At 40.5% G+C, this 22,088-nt stretch overlaps 1 pseudogene; it reads right to left on the bottom strand.

The window, feature by feature from the left end:
• The window catches only part of LOC123828597, a 45,348-nt pseudogene extending 28,666 nt beyond the window's left edge, over nucleotides 1-16,682 (bottom strand).
• Between the last annotated feature and the right edge of the window lie 5,406 nt (nucleotides 16,683-22,088).

Genomic DNA, 22,088 nt, shown 5'->3' with positions numbered 1-22,088 from the left:
ATGTTTTTTCCTTTTGTTTTGCTCAGGCTTCTGGTTCCTGCCTTAAATGGCTCTCCCTGCCCAGGCCCATAGGCTAGGCAGCTTGTGATCAATGGAAGGTCAAGTGACTTTGCATTTAAGTAGGTAACACATCATCAAAAGGTATACCCCCCTAGAGAGTCTTTTTCCAAAAAAAATAAAAGATTTAATGACCCTTTAGTCAGATTACTGCTTAATTCTCAAACACAGCAACTATTCTAACCCTAACTAAGCATGCCTACATTTTCCTTTTTCTTTTGTTCTGAATTTGTACTCGTTCTTTTATTAAGGGTTATATCTTTGACTTACAATTGTTTCAAGTTCTTTTGCCTTTGGAAAGGAGCATGAATTTAATAAAGATTAATATATAAAATATTTTAAATTTATTTTATATTACAGTATGATACACTTTATGTAAATTTTTTGAGCATCTATACTTTGCTCTTTAATCATTTCTTTTTCTTTATGTAAATTTTAAAAACACAAAATAGTACTAACTGCTTATTGAAGTGTTCATATTAAAGGAAGATTAAAGATAGGGAATATATAAAATAGAATCACTTTAACCAAGCTGCTAAAATTCTTAACATCATGAAGTTTGAGGCACGGAAAAACAATTCTATTTTTGTTCTCACTAACCTGGGAACTTAAATTTTGAACTTTCCAGTCCTGTTTCAATGCCTGGTGCATCAGTACCTCGAGGTACACCAGACCTCCAGACACTTGTCTGATTACCTTCTGAAGAACCATGTATCCAGACCATTGGATGTGATTAGACAGTAGGGCATTCATCTTTCAGACCACGTGGTATCCATCATCCAGACTCCATTTGACTGATACCTGTCCTGGATCAATCTTCAGATTAACAATGCAAGATTGATATTTCTAAAAAATGAACTTTTTACTGTAAGAACTCTTAACTTTCTTCTTTGAAACACTTCTTGGTTTTTGCCTGGCTGTGTTCCCAGTTTGCAAACTTAAAGACATTTGAATAAATCTTTAATATTTATTTCTAGCAAAGCCTCCAGACTTTTTATGAGTTTATTAGACAGTATGAAGTAAAAGTACAAAACACACATTTGCCAATTTTAAGAGAGTATCACACTAAAAAGGGGACAAAGGAGGAAGAATGGGATGAGCTGGTGCCTGTGATTTAGCTTTAAAATTTGCAATACTTTGATACTGCACAAAAAGTGAGATTTGCAACCCTGGCTGGGTAACTCAGTTGGTTAGAATGTTGTCCCGATGTTCCTGGTCAGGGTACATACAGGAACCAACTAATGAATGCATCAATAACTGGAACAAATCAATGTTTCTCTCCCTCTCTCTCTCTCTCTCTCTCTCTCTCTCTCTCTCTCTCTCTCTCTCTCTCCTGCCATCTCCCTCATTTTGTCTCTCTCTCTCAAATCAATAATTTAAAAAAAAACAGATTTGCAAGATTGCAAGCAAATATGGTTAGTGGCTCCCTCCAAGAACTCAATCTGGGAATGTTCCAGGGTAAAAGTGAAATTGAAGGACTAATAACTTAAGGACTATCAGACCCCCCACACTGGGACATCCGAGTGGGCTGGTATGTGAGGAAATTGCAGGCCACATTGCAGGGGGAGCCACAGCAGAGGAGAGGCAGAGGGAGAGCTCTTAAGTGAATTCTCTTTTCTCCCCAAATTAACTTGAGAAGGGCATCCTGATCACCACTTGGGGGGAAGAAAACAAGAATCATAGCCCAGTGCTGGAGACAGGGGTGGGTGACACCCACAGGAATGAAAGCCCAGTGAGGGTGGGAGGACAGGTTGTAGCAGGTCCTGGTGACCACCCAAGTGAAAAGCCTCTAGTGACATGAGCTCAGAAATATATAAGAAATATTCAGAATTTATCTGGAGAACCAGCATAAGGTGAAGCACAATTAATTAACTTAAAGTATACAAAGGAAACATTCTTCAGGAGGAGAGTGGAAATTTGAAGCTGGAACAAAGAGTTATAAGGAAGAGGCAATTACCAGTTATCATTACAATATGAAACTGGTAGATGGGTTAAATATCAGAATGCGTATAACTCAAAAAATGAGCTAGTAGGCTGGAAAAGCATATAATGGAATTCTCCCAGAGGCATCAAGTATGAATAAAAAAGAACAAAATAAAAAACATGAAGAGAGAAGGAGGATAGAAGAAGCTTCAGAAGAAGAGAATTCAATAAGTGCAGGAAAAAAAATAGTTGAAGACATAATGATTGAGAATTTTCTATAATTAAAGAAAGAAGGAAGACCACAGAATGAAAGGATGTAGGAAGTGTCAATAGAATAGATAAGAAAAATTCACATTTTGTAATATTATATTATAAAATTTAAGAGCATCAGTGTCAGAAGATTACTGGGACAAAGGAACAAAAAACAAATTGGTATTAGACTTCTCAGCATTCTTCATGTTATGTAAGACTAAGCTAATATTTCAACATGTTGAAAGAAAAAAATAAATTTGAACTTAGAATGTTTCCCTCTGGTTGGATTTTTAAGCGCAGTCAAGGTATTCTCAAACACACAATTGTCTCAGAGAAATTAACACAAAAATGTCTTTGAAATCACTCTTGGAGAAAGTATTCCAGACAAAGAGGACACATTTGGAAGGTGCAGAGAGATACACACAGGAAGTAGGGTGAGTAAATAACTGAAGACAATTTGTGGTTTTCTCAAGGAGCACTAGCATACCAGAGGAAGGCCAAAATAGAATCATTTGGACGACTGAAAATAACTGGAATGGTGGGAATCAGAAATGTTGGGTTTGTAGATGCTACTTTGATGTTTTCCTCTATAGTGTTCGGTGTATAGTGACCAAAACTTGAATGGATTAGGTTGACTGGGTAGGTGAGTAAATGCCTGAGAAGGATGAGAAGGGAAGAACAGTAGGGCTTGTAGGTGTGATTTAGTTTTAAAATTTGTAACATTTTAACAATTTGTAAATAGTTCTTTTAGAAAATAAACTTTCACTAACTCTAAAACCATTGCTGGGGACAGCTGTTGGAATTGATACCTGTTCCAGATGCTTGACTGACTTTCTCGCTTATGAAACTTTGACCATGAGAAGTGTTGGGAGTAGCCTCAGTGTACTTAATCTTCAGCCATTAATATATACTAAAGGAATTCTATTGCAAAATTATCAATTTCATCCTTCAGGGACATGGTATGCTATCATGACACCTGTTAATCAGATTCAATCAAGTTTTAGGCACAGAACATCAGACCTAAGAGGAAAAGGTCAAATAGGCTTGGTTATAATAGCCAATGGCTTAACCCTTCAATTCTAATTTTACATAATAGGAATGTTGTTAAATATTTCCCTTCAAGCCAGAAAATAACAAATTTGTGCATATACTGAGCTTTCTGAGGGTAAAATGTAGTTTTAGTCAACTGCACTGAAATAGACTATCTACATTGTCTAAACCAGATTTCTTTTTTTAATTTCTAAGATATTTTTTAGTTAAAGTCCAAATTTATATTTTGTTTACTTTAGAATGCATTTAATACTTAGAAAGCAATCCATACTCAGTACAAAACATCCAGAAAATACAAGAGTAGAAAGGAACAAAAGTTAATGTTAGTCATTCAACACTGTCATTCATTTCCTTCCATTTTCTCATTAATTCTGTCTTACACACTGAACTAGGCAATGATTATTCATCCCACTGAGTGGCAGTGTGGATGAATTGGGAAAAGGTAGTGAAGTATTTAACTCCATGTCTAGTGCTTAGAATGTGTTCAGTAAAGGTTTAATATCATTAGTATCATCACTACTTGAACACATATTCTAAGTAAAATTTAAAATCTCTGGACATTGTGCCTAATAGCTCACATTTTTCCTGAACCTTTTCACTGACTAAAACAGTGGCTCTACTCAAGGTTGTATTCAAAGTGGTTATTGATATTAAATGTATTATTTTGTGTTTTCTACTCCAAAGTAGAAATTCTTGTATGTTAAATATGAAGATTACCAGGGAAGTAGAAGTACCTGATGCTGCATGTTAAGTCATTTAAACATGATGTTCTTTTCTACAAATTGAAAATGAATAATATGATGAAATTAACAGATTGTAAGTGTTTAGTGCAATGAGTTTTGGCCGTTGAATATATCCATGTCACCAAATGCAAAGCATTTCCATCCTCTGAGGAAAAGTCCTTTGTTTCCCTTCCAGTTGTTTCCCTCCACTGCCCCACATGCTTTCCCACAGCAGTCAACCATTTCTTGCTTTCTGTCTACACAGAGCACTTTGGCCTATGTATAGATTTCATGTACATGATTCACACATGTAGTTTTTGGTGTCTGGATTCTTTTGCTCAGTACAATGTCTTTGAGATTCATTATAGATGTCACCTGTGATCCTTTCAACTACTCAGAATTTTTGGGATCAGAAGGAAGAGAGTCAAAAGAGCAAAAACCAAAGATTTGAAATACCTTCATTGAATATTTTTTGTTGTGTGGCTTTGAACAAATAATACTAATCTCAGTGCTGGTTGTTTTGACAAATTAAACCTCAACTTCCTTAACATAAAATGATGACATAAATAATCATTTTGTGAAGTTATTGTCACATTGAAGTAGAATAAGTGAGAACATGGTGCTAGACATATAATAGTTGTTGAAAAAAAAAGAGATTTATTCAATCTGAATATAGCACACCAGTCACAGATACAGACAATTAAACCTCCTTACTCACCAAACACAGAGGAGATGAAAAAGACCATGGACTGTCTTTGTTTTTTTACCATCAAACATGGCAATATAAACTTCATTTTCTCTCCTGGGAATGATTTCAAGGTTTAAAAGTGATTATATAAGAATATATAATCTTATATATAAAATAAACAAGCAAGCATACAGACACACAAAACACATACCAAGAAAACCACACATGCAAAGCACAGTGAGGCTTTGGGCTGGGACCCTTGTGTGTCCTGTGTCCATCTTGTCTGAGTTTTTCGGAATGGGGATCCAACCATTGCCGTCCATCTTCTTCTGGGGGGATTGAATGACTTCTGTAGGGATAGCAGGAAACACAAATGAAGAAGCTTTTAGATTGCATTCCACATTCAGAATAGTGATTACATGTTTTTATATATAAATCTTCAATAACTTTACTTAATTTTTAACAAATAAGATAGAAATACCTGTTATGTTAAAACATCATGGTGTTCTTCAGCAAATGCTATGTATGACTCAAGAAAAGCTTTTTTGAAAAAAGAGAATAAGCCAAACCAGTATTTCTGATGGCATTAAAATAAAATAATAGAAAGAAGATGGTGGTGAGATAGGTGGGAGAGGAATCCACTTCCTCCTGAGCATGGGTGGAACACATAAATGATCTTCTGAGGAACAGAGTGAACACCCAACAGTATTCCAACATATATAAAGATTGGAGACCATTGAAAAATCAGATGAGTAGGTGGGAGCTATAAACACCAGTATACCTGCTGGAAGAGGAAACCCACCAATAAAGGAATGACCAACAGATAACAACGGAAGAAGGTGAAGGAGGGAGTGGAAGCCACACTAACCTCCAGCCAGGACCAATCTGGAAATACAGATAAATGGTGGAGAAATTACCCAGAATAAACAACTGAACAATAGAGAGAGAGAGAAGCCTCAAAACCTTGTAGAGACAGAAGAACTAGCTTCAATACAACCTTTCTGCCCCTGCAAAACAGAATACAAGATGTGGTGGACTGAGTGATCCTCAGTTAACTAGCTGGAGGGAAGGATCCACCAAAGAAAGACCCAACAATAATCTGGATGTCTTTGGGAAAGACCCAAAGACATCCAGAGACTCAATGTAAACAACAGCCCAAGACCAGCAAGCTCCAGTGATCAAGGAGACTGCACCACTGAATCTCACAGGTTTTCTGCCATAGAAGTTCACACCATAAGCCCAGGGAGTCAGAAAAGATCAATTTAAGAAGCAGAGGCTAACAAGAAGAGTCTCACGAACACTTTGTTTCTTTGTCTTTGGGAAGACAAAGAAACAATCCCCCAAATGAAAGAGAAGGAGGAAGCCTCAGAATGAATGTTAAATAAGATAAGGGCAAGTCAACTATCAGCTATGGAGTTCAAAGAAATGGTTATAAAAAAGCTCAATGAGCTCACAGAGAATTACCAAAAACTATGAGAAACTACAAAGAACTCACTGAAAACTATATCAACATGAAAAAGGAAATAGAAACAATCAAAAAGGGCCAAGAGAAAATGGAGAATACAATATCTGAATTGAAGAATATAGTAGAAGGAATCAAAAGCAGGCTAGATGAAGCAGAGGATTAGGTCAGCAAGCTGGAGAACAAGGTAGAAAAAACACCCAGAAAGAGCAAGAAAAAGAAAAGAAGATCAGAAAGAATGAAGAGGGGTAAAGGGAAATACAGGACAACATGAAACATAATAATATCCATATAATAGGGATACCAGAAAGGGAAGAAGAAGAGCAAAGGATAGACAACCTGTTTGAAAAAGTAATGATGGAAAACTTCCCTAATTTGATGACAGAAAAAGTCACACATCCAGGAAACACAGATGGTCCCAATCAAGAAGAACCCAAAAGGCCCACTTCAAGATGCATCATAATTAAAATGGCAAAACTCCAAGATAAAGAGAGAATCTTAAAGGCAGCAAGGGAAAAACAGGAAGTAACATACAAGGGAGCCCCGATAAGGTTAGCAGCTGACTTCTCAATGGAAAAATTCCAAGCCAGAAGGGATCGGCAAGGAGTATTCCAAGTAATGAAAAACGAAGGCCTGCAACCAACACTACTTTATCCAGCAAGGTTCTCAATTAAAATGGAGAGCCAAATAAGGAACTTCCTGGACAAAAGAAGCCTCAAAGAATACACCTCCACCAAACCAGCACTGCAAGAGATGGTAAAGGGTCTGCTTTAAGAACAAGAAGAAAAACAATGTGAGAGAGAGGAATACAGCTACAAAAAAATGGCAATGAATAAGTATCTACCAATAATAACCTTAAATGTAAATTGATTAAATGCTCTAATCAAAAGACAAGAGTAGCTGAATGGATAAGAAAGCACGACCCACACATATGCTGCCTACAAGAGACCCACCTCAGGAAAAAAGATCTACACAGGCTGACAGTGAAGGGCTGGAGACAAATTTTCCAGGCAAACTGGCAGGGAAAAAAACCAGGGTAGCAATACTCATATCAGACAAAATAGACTTACAAAAAGGGCCAAAAAAGAGAAGGTCACTTCATGATACTCAAGGGAAGAATCCATCAAGAAGACATAAACATTGTAAATATATATGCACCCAACTTAGGAGAACCCAAATATATAAGGAAAATCTTGGAGGACTTCAAGAAAGATATTGACAGCAACACAATTATAGTAGGAGATTTTAACACCCACTGTCAAAAGTGGACCGATCTTCCTAACAAAATATCAACAAAGATATTGTGGCATTGAACAATGTCCTAGATGAAATGGACTTAACCAATATATATAGACCTATCATCCCCCCAAAAGCAAAAAAAAATACATATTCTTTTCAAATGCACATGGAACATTTTCAAAGATAAACCACATGATAAGACACAGAATAAGCCTCAACAAATTCAAGAAAATTGAAATTATATCAAGCATTTTCTCTGACCACAAGAGACTGAAACTAGAAACCAACCTCAAGGAAAAAACCCAAAACACTCAAAATCATGGAGATTGAATAGCATGCTATTAAACAATGAACGGGTTAGGAATGAGATTAGAGAAGAAATCAAAAAACTTCTGGAAATAAATGAAAATGAACACACAACAATACAAAACTTATGGGACACAGCGAAGGCAGTTCTGAGAGAGAAGTCCATAGCATACAGGCCTACCTAAAAAAGATAGAAACACTTCAAATAAACAACCTAACCCTACACCTACAAGAACTCGAGGAACAACAACAAAGACAGCCCAGAGCAAGTAGAAAGAAGGAAATAACCAAGATCAGAGCAGAATTAGATGACATAGACTCTAAAAGCACAATTCTAAGGATCAATGAACTTAGGAGCTGGTTCTTTGAAAAGATAAACAAAATCTTTTCAACAAACCTTTAAGCAGACTCCTCAAGAAAAAAAGAAAGTGGACCAAAATAAACACAATCAGAAATGAAAGAGGAGAGATTACAACTGATACCACAGAAATACAAAGGATTGTAAGAAATTACTACAAAGAACTATATGCCAAGACATTCGAAAACCTAGGTGAAATGGACAAATTTCTAGAAAAATATAATCTCCCAAAACTGAATGAAGAAGCAGAAAACCTGAGAAGACCAATAAAGCTGATGTAATTGAAGTAGTAATCAGAAAACTCTGGGCACACAAAAGCCCTGGACCAGATGGTTTTACAGGAGAATTCTACAAAGCATTCAAGGAAGAGCTAACCCCTATCCTTCACAGATCATTCCAAAAAATTCAAGAAGAGGGAAGACTCCCAACTCTATTTATGAAGATAGCATCATCCTAATCCCAAAACCAGATAGAGACAGAACAAAGAAAGTAAACTTCAGGCCAATATCGCTGATGAACATAAATGCTAAAATCCTCAACAAAATATTGGCCAACCACATCTAGGAATACATTAAAAAAATCATACATCATCAAGAGGAATCTATCCCAGGGATGCAAGGATGGTACAATATTTGCAAATCAATAAATTTGATACCTCACATAAACAAAATGAAAGACAAAAATCATGATCATATCAATAGATGTGGAAAAAGCATTTTATAAGGTACAACACCCATTTATGATAAAAACACTTAACAAAATGGAAATAGAAGTAGCATTACTCAACCTAATAGAGGCCATATATGAGAGATGTACAGCCAACATCATACTAAAAAACTAAAAGCTTTCCCACTAAGATCAGGAACAAGACAAAGATGCCTGCTTTCACCACTCCCATTCAACATAGTATTGGAAGTACAAGCAACAGCAATTAGACAATGAAAAGAAATAAAAAGCATCCAAATTGGAAAGGAGGAAAGAAAACTGTCACTGTATGCAGATGACATGATAGTGTACATAGAAAATCCTATAGAGTCTACCAAAAAACCACTTGACCTTATAAATGAATTTGTCAAAACAGCTGGATACAAAGTCAATACTCAGAAATCAAAGGCATTTTTGTACACCAACACTGAAACATAAGAAACAGAAATCATGAAAAAATTCCATTTGATATAGCAACAAGAAAAATAAAGTACTTAGGAATAAACCAAACCAAGGAGGTGAAAGACCTGTGCTCAGAAAAGTATACAACACTGAAGAAAGAAATTAAGGAAGACACAAACAAATGGAGTCATGTACCATGCTCATGGATTGGAAGAATTAACATAATCAAAATGGCCATAGTACCCAAAGTGATTTATAGATTCAATACAATCCTTATTAAAGTACTCATGACATATCTTACAGATATAGAACAAACATTGCAGAAATTTATATGGAACCATAAATGACCCCAAATAGCTGAAGCAATTTTGAGAAAGAAGAACAAAGGAAGGATCATAATACTTGATATCAAATTGTATTACAAAGCCACTGCAATCAAAACAGCCTGGTACCAGCAATAAGAACAAACACATAGACCAATGAACAGAATAGAGAGCCCAGAAATAAAGCCAAGTCTCTATGGTCAACTAATAGGGGGAAGAAACATAAAATGGAGTAAAAATAGCCTCTTCAACAAATGTTGTTGAGAGATCTGGACAGCTACATGCAAAAAAAGTGAAACTTGATTACCAACTTATACCATACACAAAAATAAATTCAAGGTGGATAAAACACTTTAACATAAGTCATGACACCATAAAAGTCCTAGAGAAAAACATAGGCAGGAAAACCTCAGACATTCCATGCAGCAACATCTTCACTGATATGTCCCCTAAAGCAAGGGACATAAAGGAAAGAATAAACAAATGTGATCTCATCAAATTAAAAAGTTTCTGCACAGCTAAAGAAAACAGCATTCAAATGAAAAGAGAACCAACTATATGGGAAAACATATTTTCCAATGATACCTCAGACAAGGGTTTGATCTCCAAAGTGTATAAAGAACCCACATGGCTGAACTCCAGGAACACAAAAAACCCAATTACAAAATGGGTAAAAAACTTGAACAGACAATTCTCCAAGGGGGACATACAGAGGGCCCAGAGACATATGAAAAGATGCTCAGCATCACTAGCCATCAGACAGATGCAAATTAAAACCACAATGAGATAACACTGGTCAGAATGGCCAGCATAACCAAATGAACATACAGGTTTTGGAGAGGATGTGGAGAAAAGAGAATCCCAGTGCACTCTTGGTGGGAATGCAGACTAGTGCAGCCACTGTGGAAAACAATATGAAATTTCCTCAGAAAACTAAAAATGGAACTGCCTTTTGATCCAGCAATTCCACTGCTGGGATTATATCCTAAGAACTCTGAAACACCAATTCAAAAGAACCTACACACCCCAGTGTTCATAGCAGTACAATTTACAGTAGCCAAGTGCTGGAAGCAACCTAAGTGCCTACCAGTAAATGAATGATTAAAAAACTATGGTACTTTTACACAATGGAATCTTATGCAGCAGAGAGAAAAAAGGACCTCCTACCCTTTGGGACAGCATTGATGGATCTGGAGAGCATTATGCTAAGTGAAATAAGCCAGGTGGTGAGGGACAAATACCATATGATCTCACCTTCAACTGGAACCTAATCAACAAAACAAACAAGTGAGTAAAATATAACCAGATTCGTTGAAATTAAGAACAATCTGACAGTAACCAGCGGGGAGGTGGGAGGGGATAATGGGGAGAAGGGTTTTCAGGAATATATATAAGGACACATGGACAAAAGCAAGGAGGATGGTGGAAGCAAGGGAGGGAGGATGGTGGGTTTTCCTGGGGGGAGTGGTGGGGCAAAATGCAGACAAGTGTAATTGAACAATAAAATAATTTTTAAAATAAAATAAAATAAGAAAATAAATAAAACAATAGATAGAAAGGCCCTATCATTTGTTTTAATCAGCTCAGAGAAATTCTTCCCATATACACTGATTATTTCAACATGTGGGGAATTAAACATGTAACAATCATTTCCAATGATCTGTGCTGTTCTTTCAGGAGTATGGGGTCTGGACCACTGTGAAGAGCTCACTGAGGAGTGAAAGCAATCTTTTGAGTACATTAAACACTTAGACATCTTACAGTACCCTGACACTTTGATATCATCTAATTTAATATGACAGTTGAAACTGCTATTTAACTGAGATATTTCTACACTGATAATTTTTGAATGGGGCAGCTTAAGGTGATAAAACACCACAGTAATTATTTTTCTTCTTGTAGTAAATTTTACGTGAATATAAAGAGATAACACAAGTCAATCCTTTTTTAATACTTCTGAATACTTCTGAATAGAAATCTAATTATAAAATACTTTTATGAACCATAATGAATGTATTAGGAGACTGTAGCAAAGATAAAGACATGAAAGCTATTTTTTTCAAAGAAGGTATACAAAGTTAACAAAAATAAATATGCCATTATCTAAATTAATACATTCCATCTTAATAGTATTTTCAGATTTCATGTATTTTATTCCCTTATCTAGAAATAATCCTGTAAAATAGGTAGAGTATTATGATCTCTACTTTATAGATAAGGAAATTTAGATCAAGAGTTTTGGGGGGAGTAATATTAAAAGAGATGGTGCTTTTTTCCAGATGTTATTACTGCCTTAAATTATTATGTCTCCTTTATCATTTATGAAGCACTTAGACATGACTTGCTAAGGCAGAAACCCAAACCAGTTTAGTCCAAAAAGAAAGGCATTCATTGGTTCCCATAACTAGGAAAACCAGTGTGACTAAATGCAGGCAGAGTCAAACTCCACATTGCTAAGATTTCTTGTTTCTTCCTTTCCCTCACCGCACCTCTATGTGTGGCCCTCCTCTCCTCCCTCTTCAGGTGGGCTTCCTCCATGTGACCAGGAAGGTGAGAACCAGCAGTGCCAATATGACTTGCTCTCAGCACTCAGATTACAAAAATGCCAGGGGTAATCTTCATTTGCTTCAGTTGAAAACCCAGGCACCCAGCTTGGGTCATGTGCAAATGTCTGAATTATATCCTAAGTAAATGAGAAAAGTCAGCTGGAAAATATTAACATTAATGCTCCATTTGGTTGGAGGGCAGGAACACACATCACTGATTCAATTTAAATTGGTACAACTGTTGGAAACTAATTTGGCGATCTTTGCCAAAATTCTATGAACTTTCATGCTAGGATTTCACATCTATAAATTATGGTTCTGTAAGGTGCAGATGTGAAATTATTATCATTTCATTATGTAGATTCCTTTCTAGCATTGTTTATTACAGCAAATAATTAGAACTAACTAAAATAACCAACAATAGAGAATAGCTAATTAAATTATGGTATATCAACAAATGGAAACATTACAGAAATTAAAAATGATTTTGGGAAAGAATATTTCATGGCACAAAATATTCACTGCATATTTTCAAATCAAAATGGAGAATTTACAAATAGTAATGGAAATAATTCCATTTCAATCAATAACATGTATTCAGGTGATTTTTTCAGAAAAAGTGTAGAAACCTGCTCTCATGTAGCCTGAACAGATACTGCCGGATAAGGACAGTCTTCACAATTTCACTGACCTGGCTCATTCCCCATCCTGATCTTTCTGAACCTCAGTTTCCTGTTGTTTAAAATGAAAACAACCACATTCACCTGACTGCCAGACTGTCCACCTGACATGAGCTAGTGCATGGTGGGTGCTTAGGAGAGTGGCCTGGGGTACACAGTAGTCAGGTGCAGTGTGAAAATCATTGGTACTTCTCTGTGATTGGATAATGAACTGTTCACTTTGTTTCTTTGTTTTCTATAAATTCCTTTTAATTTACACATGTCAGTTTGGGAAGAAATATAAAGGTGAAAGTGATTTTATAAATCCTCTTGAAAATATAAAGAACATTGTAAAGAGATTGGTGGGAAAGAACCCTATGAGACAACTGTAGTTATCTTTGGAAGGTGAATTTTGAGCAATATTTTCCTTTGTATGTTTCTCCCTTTTCAAAACTTTTCATGAAAAACATGTAGTTTCATCAAGGGTTAGTTTCCTAGTCCGGTCTCTTTTACATTCCAGCCTTACCTTCCCTCCTTCTCGCAGGGCAAACAGGAAGTCCTTGGCTTAATTTCTTTGTCGACAGAGAGATCTGTGCCACCTTCTCCTATACTTTGCTTTGGGCTCAGTGATCACAGAGTCAGTGATAACTACAGATTTTTTTGTCTAAAGTTGGACATGCCATTCAGTATGATTTTTTAAAGCACAGTGTGGCTGTGGGACTTAATGTCTGAATTTAATAAGACTTGCCAGAAAACCTGAAATGAATTGTCTCAGAAGCCAAGTCTCCTTTTCTTTCTGAGTGGCACACACATGCACACTGTTCAAAACCCAAGCAGGTTACTGTGTCCTAATAAAAGAGTGCTTTTTTGTGTGTCCATTTTTCCATTCCCCCTGTGATGTAGGAAGAACCCAGGTAACTGATGTCTTGATGTACACCGTTGGTCTCAGGCCTAGGGAGGAAAAGAGTTTGCTGTTACAATTGTTAAATGAAAGTGTGTGTCAATTTGTAACTCCATCAGATAGCTTTTCTCCTGTAAAATGATCTGCTTTCACTTACATACAGAGGATTAATTTTTAATTTGATTTTCTAGAAGGTATCATATGTTATTCATCAAAAATACAAAGAAATATGTATGTGTAAGTAGTATTAAGATTGCAACATACCAATAAGAAAGAATTTATTGTCCCTTAAGTCTCTCAATTTTCTTGTTGCTAAAGAAAGTGAATGGGCTTGAGGCCAATGTGAGTTCTATCTTATTACTTTCCAAATGTTTTTCTGGTTCTTACTAGCTTAATTTCTCTGCACTTTTCTTGGCTCACTGAAATAGGAAGAAAGGCTAGAGAAAACAAAACAGATCCAAACAAAATCCACTAGCAACCTGTATGGAGTTCGTAAGCATCTCCTTTTTTTTTAATTTTAATTGTTGTTCAAGTAATTTTCTGCCTTTTACTCCCATCCCAGCCCACTCCCCCAGCCCTCCTCACCTCCCTCCCATTTCCACCCCCCCCTTTTTGTCCATGTGTCCTTTATACTTGTTCCTGCAAACCATTCACTCTTTTCCCCTGAAATTCCCTCCCCTCTCTCCCCTGGTCACTGTCAGTCTGTCCTCAATTTCAGTGTCTTTGGTTATATTTTGCTTATTTGTTTGTTTTGTTGATTAGGTTCCTGTTAAAGGTGAGATCATATGGTATTTGTCTTTTCTTTCTGCTTTCCCTGCCTTCTCTTTCATAGTCTGCAAATGGAACAAAGGACTCTGGAGGGCAAGCCGGCATTTCCTAATGGCATGTGTGAGACTGACTGACATGTAGTCAGATAACCTGTCAGTACCAACAGACAGACAACAGTTCCATGTCACAAGGAATTCTCCTAGCTTGGCCTGTTCAGATTGCTTCATAGTGGGTCACTTTTGGCCACAACAACTCCAATAGCTCTCATTTTTACAACACCAAGTTGTGCAGAAGCCAAGATATTACTCTGATTGATTGACTCTCTAAAACAATACTTAAAAGGGAGACTATCTCAGAATCAGGTGAAGAGGCTTTGGAGTTAGAGAGACATCATCAACTCAGTATTTATTGAATATAATGAAATGAATGACAAACACAATGAATAAGCTCTGCTGCACAACACTTCTGCACTTAGAAATCTGCTGCACAACACTTCTCTTAAGTCAACAATAGTATATATTTCAAAATGTGTGAAAAGAGCATATCTCATTTTAAGAGGTTTCCACAACTTAAAAAAAAAGCATAAACAAAGAAAGAAAAAAAGAAATGAATGAGTGAATGAACAATGAGGTCTGAGTCAGTCTCAGGCCCAGCACTGAGAGCTCTGGAATCTCAGGAAATAATGAACTTTCCTGTGGGGAACCAAGCCCCCAGGAAGGGGTCAAGAGTTAGGGTCTTGCATTGTGAGAATGATGCTTGGGCCTGTTCCTTGGCCTCGGGGGAGGTGACCTGACATCACCCCGGCCTTGTTTGCTATCGGATTGTGCCCAAGAGAAGGACAGGGAGGTGCCGGAGCCTTGAGGCGATGCGTCGTGTCCTTGGAGTTAATCTAAACCAGAATGTTCGTCATGTCTCGGGATGTTCTGTACGTGACCTGGAGGGTGTGTAAGCTTTCTTGAACAAAGACTCTCTTCGTGTAGCAAGCATTCTATTTTTAGAACATTTCACTATATAATGACAAGAGTTTTCAATAAACTTGCCTTTTGCCACCAGAGCAACTGGTCGCTCTCTCTTTTCAGTCCGTCACTGCGCGTCTCGAACCCACTGCCTCGCTGGCCGCGGCAAGTGGCGCCCGAACAGGGACCGGAACCAGAGGTCTTCGGGAGGACCACCAGAGTCCTGAGATTGACGACAGCAGAGCCTGACAGGACCGCTGCTACAGGGGGCCCAGTAAGTATACGAAACAAAAAAAAAAACGGAAGTAGCAGGGAGCAGACGAAGAGAGCTAATAAAAATGGGGGTTTCACTTTCTACTGAGAGAGAACTTTTTGAGCAGGTATTATGTTCACTATTGAGGGGACGGGGAATTTCCACGTCGAAAGGGCAAATCCATCACTTTGTAGATTTCATTCAGCAGATCTGCCCGTGGTTTCCGGAAGAAGGGACTATAAATATAGATACGTGGAAGAAAGTGGGGGAGCGCATCAGAGAGCATTATCAGACTAATGGTCCTGAGAAGACACCTGTAGATGCGTTCTCTCTTTGGTCTCTTGTTCGAGACTGCTTAAGGGGGGATTCTGAACTTGCCAAGTGGGAGCGCAGCACGCGGGGCAGTCTCCGTGCTGCTCGCTCGGCGGAGAATCTATATTCCCCTCCACCTCCGCCCGACCGCACCCCCCTAAAATGGGAACCGCCAAGTATGATCAGTCAGAAGTGAACTTATCGGAGAAATCGCGGGTTCCCGGTCCAGCAGAAGTTGATTGGGGGGACCTTGCTGAGCAGACAGCATCGTATCACCCCCCTCAGGAGGTGTTCCTCGCCTCGGCTGAGGATAAGAAGCCGGCTGGCGAGGCGGATCCAACCCTGAAAGAATTATTGTCTGTGCTTAAAGAATTAAGGGATGAGCGAGTTCAAGAGGGCGTGAAACCGTTAAGAAGTAAACGGGTGCGGTCCGCGCAGTCCGCACGGAGGATTCAACCCGGCGGCGGGTCCGGCCATGCCGGCGGCCCGGCGGATCTTTCCCGCTTCCCCGTGCCTCCCGGTCCCTCCCCCCACCCTTCCCCTCCCCCGCCACCCGGCGGGTGCGTGGGGCCGGGCAGGCGGGGCCGGGGGTGGGGTCGCCGGGGACCGCCCCCAGCCGGCGACCGGCCGCCGCAGGGCGCATTTCCGCCGCGGCGGTGCGCCGCGACCGGCTCCGAGACGGCTGGAAAGGCCGGCGGGGAAGGTGGCTCGGGGGGCCCGTCGTTCCCCCCTCGCGGGGGGTCGGGCAGGGGCCCGCCCTGCCGAGTGTTACAGCCCCCCGGCAGCAGCGCTCGCCGCATCCCAGGGCCGAGGAAGCCGAGACCGTCGCCGCGCTCGGCCCTGGCAGTTAATTATCATTCCCACCTCGCTGACACCAACAGGCGTTCTCTACCAACAGGGTATTTTGCAATGGCTCCATGGCTCTGCCACCCCGCGGAAAGCCCTTCTTTCCTACCCTACCCTGGTGGCAGAGCGCGTTCAGCAAGGCCGTAAATTATCTGTACAAGTCCTGGGTAGGGATCCTCCCACAATTATTATCCCCTATACTGCAGAGCAATATTCTTGGTTGATGAATTTTAATGACTCCTTTGCTCTTGCTTTTGAAGAATTTGCAGGTGAAATAGCTCATCACCTCCCGCATGACAAGATTCTACAGTTCGCGCACGTTGCCTCTTTCATTTTTCCTAAGGTTGTCGTCAGTGACCCCATCGCAGGAGCCATTTCTCTCTTCACTGACGGCTCTTCTAATGGCAAAGCATCTTTAGTTACTCCTGATAAAACTTTTATATGGTCCACCTCCTTTTCATCTGCACAGGAAGTTGAGCTTTATGCAGTGTCCCGCGCGTTGGAGCTTTTTCAGCAGGCAATCAATCTTTACACTAACAGTCAATATATCGTTCGTGCCTTATCTGTCCTTGAAACAGTCCCTCTGATCCATACTCACAACCCTACTATTTTCCAATTATTCCTTACAATTCAATCCCTCCTTCAATCTCGTTCTTCCCCTTGTTTTGTCGGACATATTCGAGGTCACTCCCGGCTCCCCGGTCCTCTTGCGCAAGGTAATCATTTTGCTGATCTTCATACACAAGTCTATCTGTCACAGGTACAGCAAGCTACGGATTCTCATGTCCTTCACCATCAGTCAGCCCGCTCGTTACGATATCAATTCCGCTTGACCAGGAATGCCGCACGACAGATTGTCAAGTCATGCTCTTCCTGTGCTCCTTTATCCCCTGTTCCTCATTTTGGCGTCAACCCTAGGGGCCTTCGCCCTAACAATCTCTGGCAGATGGATGTAACCCACCTTCCCTCCTTCGGAAAACTTCAATATTTGCATGTTACGATTGACACCTGTTCTCATTTTTATGCGCTACACCCCCTTCCCGGCGAAAATCCCCGTAACGTTATTCTTCACCTCCTTTCCTGTTTTGCCATTTTAGGAACCCCTCGTGTACTGAAAACTGATAATGCTCCCGCCTATACCAGCCGTACTTTTCACAATTTTTGTCTCTCTTTTCGAATTATTCACAAAACCGGTATCCCTTATAATCCACAGGGCCAAGGACTTGTTGAACGCGCCCATCTTACTTTGAAACACCAGCTTACTAAATTAAAAGGGGGGAGATGGTATGATCCTCGGTCCCCGAAATTACTGTTAGCCCATTCTCTTTTCGTTTTAAATTTCCTCACTCTAGATACCGAGGGCGCTCTGCAGCTGACCGTCATTGGAGCCCACGTATGAGTCAATACCCACAAGTTTATTGGAGAGATCCCATTGACGGGTCACGCCATGGCCCAGACCCAGTATTAATATGGGGAAGAGGGTATGTGTGTGTTTTTCCTACAGACGCTGAGACTCCTCGTTGGCTGCCTGAACGCTGTGTTCGTCATGCACCCAGTCACTTGGGAAGACAACGAGTTCATTCCAGTTTATGTCAACAACACCCAGGTACTGGGCACCCCTTCCGTCGGACACGTGATACCAGTGAGTGCGATGGTCAATTATTCAGGCATATCTACGACGCAGCCGCTTTGCTTCTCCATCTCTCTGGCAAACTGTACTCTTATTCAGAGGTATGAGGACTGGGACAGTGACTTTAGTAATGGGACTCACTGGGGTGTTGATATGCTGTATTTGAAACGCAACAATACCTCCGCCACGATTGGCGTAGGAACTCCCCCCTGCTGACATTCCAACTTGCAGAAGTCGGACCCCATCGCCCAGCCAATGGGGACCGGCCTGGAGGATTTGCCATCTCAATCAAACAGTTTGCGACCAAGAGGTTTGTGACTGGAGTGACTTTCGCAACGGCTCGTTGCGGCCTCAAAATCTTCTCTACGGAATTTGGACCAAAAACAATAGAACCTATCAGACTATGTTGTGGAAAGCTGTGGCCTCTCTTCAGCATATTACCGTAGCAAAGAGAGCGGTCCAGTGGATGCACATAGGAGCTCAGGACGCCATCTCTTGGTCTGGAAGTCAGAAGAATGTTTCTGTGATATCTTGTGTACCCGACCCTTTCGCGTTCATTGCTGGAGACTTGCAGGTCTCTCATAATACTGTATATAACCTAACCTGTGATCAGTGCTATCTAACTAACTGCCTTAATCTATCTATGAATGTTAGTTCATTTGCTGTATTGAAACAACCTTCTTTTGCCTTTGTACCTGTTAACCTTTCCACCCCTTGGTATGAGGACCCTGGTTTTGCTATCATCCAAAAAGGTTAATGACTTAATGTTGGCCCGCACAAAAGCGGTTCGTAGGAATGCTCATTACAAGAATATCTGCCTTAATTGCCCTTATAGCTACGGCCGCCACCGCCGCCATAGCACTAACAGAAGAGGTTCAGACCGCGGACTTCGTTAACGAGCTAGCTCGCAATGTGTCTGTTGCCTTTCAGACCCAAGAGGAATGGGATCGAAAAAATAGAGCAGAAGTTGAATGCTCTGTACGATACCGTAAGGGTTGTCGGAGAGGAACTGAACTCTCTCGAGGTCCGCTCCTCTCTAAAATGTCACTTCCAATACTCACATATTTGTGTTACCCCGTTTCCTTACAATTCTTCTCGATTCCCTTGGGATAAGGTGCGGAATCACCTGACGGGAATCTGGCATAATTGTAACACTTCTTTGGACCTCGCCGCCTTACACAAAGAGATACAGGATCTAGTCAATGCCCCCCCCATTGGGACGTCGACATTGCTCGAGATGCCGAAAAATTCTTTAACACTTTAGCTGGTTATTTTCCCTCCATTCACCAACTCTTGTACAATTGGCTAGGAACCGGAGTCGTTGTCCTTATTTTACTGCTTTGCCTTCCGTGCATTTTGCGATATCTACTTGGGCACATCCAAAACTCTATACCTCGATTTAAAAAGACAAAGATTGGATTATAAAAGTCATGAGGCACCTATTGCCTTGTCTTAAACAAGAAAGGGGGAGATGTGGGGAACCAAGCCCCCAGGAAGGGGTCAAGAGTTAGGGTCCTGCATTGTGAGAATGATGCTTGGGCCTGTTCCTTGGCCTCGGGGAGGTGACCTGACATCACCCCGGCCTTGTTTGCTATCGGATTGTGCCCAAGAGAAGGACAGGGAGGTGCCGGAGCCTTGAGGCGATGCGTCGTGTCCTTGGAGTTAATCTAAACCAGAATGTTCGTCATGTCTCGGGATGTTCTGTACGTGACCTGGAGGGGTGTGTAAGCTTTCTTGAACAAAGACTCTCTTCGTGTAGCAAGCATTCTATTTTTAGAACATTTCACTATATAATGACAAGAGTTTTCAATAAACTTGCCTTTTGCCACCAGAGCAACTGGTCGCTCTCTCTTTTCAGTCTGTCACTGCGCGTCTCGAACCCACTACCTCGCTGGCCGCGGCACTTTCCTAGTTTCCGTCTTCATTAGCTTGGTGAAGGGTTCAGTGAGTTGGAAGTGTGCGAAGCACTCAGTAAACTCCCATGAAAGTGCTCGGTAATTACCTCACTTGGAGATGATGGCACGGTACCCGTAGGCATCATAAACACTGCAAGAAAAAGTTACTACAGCATAGTGTCAACTGAGTTACAAAAAATTCTGGCTGGTGCCTTTTTCTTTTAGACTGTGGCAAATATTCTCACACTAGATGGGGGCATGGCACTGTTGCTGTGGCAAAAGTTCAGTGACACCAGGCAAGGGAAACTGCCCCCAGGACCCAACAGGAGCCTCACCAAAGCTGGCCTTGCCTCTTCACCACCGATCAAGTCAGACAAAGAAGGAGTTTGCTGTGCGCCACGTGCCAAGAATAAAAAGGAAACCTAGGACTTGGGGAATAACATGTTCACATTCTGTTCACTTTGGAACTGTTGCTTACTGCATTTGCACATAGTAGAACAAGCATTCCTTTTTATTTACCTTGAAAAGAGGGTTAATTTGCCTCTAGAAAGGTTATTATTTGCAGAATTTCTTAGGCACAGGAAAATCTGGAAGCTCTACAGGAACCAGTTACCTCTGTGTACTCTGTCCCTCCATTCTGTGGCTTTAGACCCTCTGGAGCCACAGGCTAAAACTGGACATTCACCTGGAACATCACTCATTGAATTGTTCTATCCTACTTTGAATTCATAGCTTGTTGCATTGCAGCAAGCAACAAGTATCTGTTTGGAAAAAGAAATGAGCAAACACAAATATCCTGGCTTCCTTCTGAGCTGAAGAGTCAGACAGGGCAGACAGCTTAGCCAGCTCTGCTTTGGTCCCCCACAACACAGGGACTTGGCCTCTATCTTTTACACTGCAGTGTGTATATAAGGCTGGAAAACAGATTAAATGGTGTTTGCAGTGGACATAGAAAGAGAGGGTAGTGATTCGTTTCCCAAAGAGTATCAATTCCACAGACCTAAAACAATTTCTAGGAGCAGAAAAAAGCAATGCATCTCAGGATTTTGTTGCCAGTGTCGGAGGCTTGTGGGCACGTGCTAGTTCATGTCATTGTTTACGTATCTGCATGATTGTGAGGACTGGCAATTCATCTTCTTTGGATGCAAGGATTGTAGGGGTCGAAGGAGAACTGAGGAGGGGTCTCAGACTCAAATGCCTGTAGGACCCAGCAGATGACCTGATTATGGAAAGCAAACCAGGCATGGCCCCTTCCTGTGGCTTGTTTCATAATGGTGCCTTAAGTTTCATTCTTTGACAAAGTCACATTCAGTTTGCATATAAACATGCAAAAATATTGTTTACTTCCACCAAAATATGTATCTTCCATTTTGCTTGACACTCCTGGCCTTCTCAGTCTCCACTGTACTTTCTCATATTTGATAGAGACAAATGCGCAATAATGATTTCACTTCCAATTACTTCTGCTCTAAGAAGTACAGCAGCCCACGTGTAGTGATAGATAGCCTCCGACTCCAGCCAGTGTCAGGGAGGCAGGGAGTTATGGAGATTGTGGTCAACTGAGTGCATGCCTCATGCTGTGGACTGAAATCTGTCCTTCCCAAAATTCATATGTTGAATCCCTACCCCCAAAGTGACTATATTTACAGATAAGGCCTTTAGAAGACAAGAGTAAATGAGGTAGATTAGCACCCTCTTAGGAAGAGACACCAGAGGGGGCTCTCTCCTATCCCCAGGTGCATGGAAAAAAGATCACCTGAGCTCACAGCAAGAGGGCCTATAAGCCAAGAGAGGAGGGCCCTTGCTAGCACCTTGATCTTGGACTTCTCAGTCTT

Source organism: Phyllostomus hastatus, unplaced genomic scaffold (assembly GCF_019186645.2).
Source record: "Phyllostomus hastatus isolate PE091 unplaced genomic scaffold, TTU_PhHast_1.1 phas_contig_98, whole genome shotgun sequence".
Taxonomy (NCBI): domain Eukaryota; kingdom Metazoa; phylum Chordata; class Mammalia; order Chiroptera; family Phyllostomidae; genus Phyllostomus; species Phyllostomus hastatus.
Note: the sequence above shows the minus strand (reverse complement) of the source record. Positions and strands in the feature narration are given on the sequence as shown.